Source organism: Calonectris borealis, chromosome 4, assembly GCF_964195595.1.
Source record: "Calonectris borealis chromosome 4, bCalBor7.hap1.2, whole genome shotgun sequence".
NCBI lineage: Eukaryota > Metazoa > Chordata > Aves > Procellariiformes > Procellariidae > Calonectris > Calonectris borealis.
In genome coordinates this window covers 41,410,360-41,412,079 of record NC_134315.1, presented here as the reverse complement: position 1 = coordinate 41,412,079, position 1,720 = coordinate 41,410,360, and positions in this window count along the sequence as shown.

Here is a 1,720-nt window from a genome sequence, read left to right as displayed (position 1 = left end):
AATCTAATTTTGTCTTGTGTGACTATTGATACACCACATAAATGGAATCCATTCTTAGCATACTGCCAATTTACAGAGTTAGAATTTTGTACCAGTGCAATACCACAAGTTAATTGTGCAATGTCTGAAGTGATTGGCTCTAATTAACTTTAAATTTCTTTCTGTTTTTCTTCCTCCAGGGAGCGTACATCGGACTTCTGGCCTTTTATTACTAACCTTCTTAAATTATATATTCTTTCATTGATCTCTTGGAAAAGTCAACCCTCCCTATTTAACAGGTACTTCTTTTGGGGCAGCAAGGAGTAGAGATGAACAAAAGCAGTCAAGGCAACAATATATCATCAATGTACATACTGACATTTACAATATTCCCATTGTTATTTGAAGTATGTTATTAAGAGAAGCTGCTGAGTTACTATCTAACTTAGTGTGGTGTTTGCTAGTTACATGGTTTGCATATACTATCATTATTATTAAGCCTTCCCTTGTTTATAAATGGCATTGAAATACTGCTTAACAAGCAGAGAAGCAGAGGTAGATGATTATCAGTGTTAGAACCTAACTAAAGAAGCGAGCTGACTTTAAGTTTACATCACATCTTTTGCACTACTTTGTCACGTATTAGGAAATGCTCTGATTTTAATGAGACAAAAGTAGAAGCTAGCATCATGTGTGCATTCAAAATAGGCTTTAAAAATAGTGTTAACATAGCCAAAAATGGAGGTGGGGGGAGAATGATGAGTAATTCAAGGTATGTGTGTCTACTTCTTTTCTTCTCCCCACGGCCTTATTACTCCCTGACTTCCACAGAAGGTAAATCTTAGTGTTTCCACTCTTTCAGTTATAATGCTGAAACAAACAATGCTTACATCAGTGAAATTAAAGTCAGTACTCCTAGGGAGGGTAAATACTAACTTTTCCCAGCTTTCCCAGGAGTCATTAAATCTTCTTATGCTATGAGTCTAAATAAATTACCATGTAAAAATTTATTTTTGTCAGGCATGTAACCCATGGAGTACCAATGTTTGTTTCATAAATGTAGCTGGTGATTGACCTGGATTCAGAAGGTCCAGTGGCTCTCTGGAGGTAGAAGGCTCATTTTTTATTTTCATTGCCTCTATATGACATGCTCTGTCTAAGATTATCTATCATGATACCAAAATGGACATGTATAAAACATGAAAAAAACAGATTATTCAGGATTTAATTGAGGTTTTAATCAATCAAGGCAAGAAATTAGATTTAAAGGTTTAGAAAATGAGATTTAATGAGTAAGTAGACATTCAATCAATGCCAATGTATTCACCCTTGTATATACAGAGAGAGAAAATTCATATATATATCTATAAAAGAAAACAAAAATATTTCTGAACTATTTTATAAATAGCTAAAATCTGGCAAGATAAAAATCTGTACTTTCATGTGTGATATGCAACCTATTCAGTTGCATATATAAATGAGGAAAGAGAATTTTGCCTCTTGTTCTATTTTACATTTCCTAAGAAAAAGTAAATTCTTAACTTCTTATAGGTATGTTTGTGTTCTAGATTCCTCAACTGAATTCCTGGTCTGAAGAATTCAAGATGTAAATAAGTAGACGCTTACGATAGTGAAAAGAATTATACGAAGTAAGTCAGGTCCACCAAAATACGCTTGGAGTATGTAGATCAGAACTACCAGAAGGAAAAAACTGGCCCCTATTACTACATAATCAAAAATC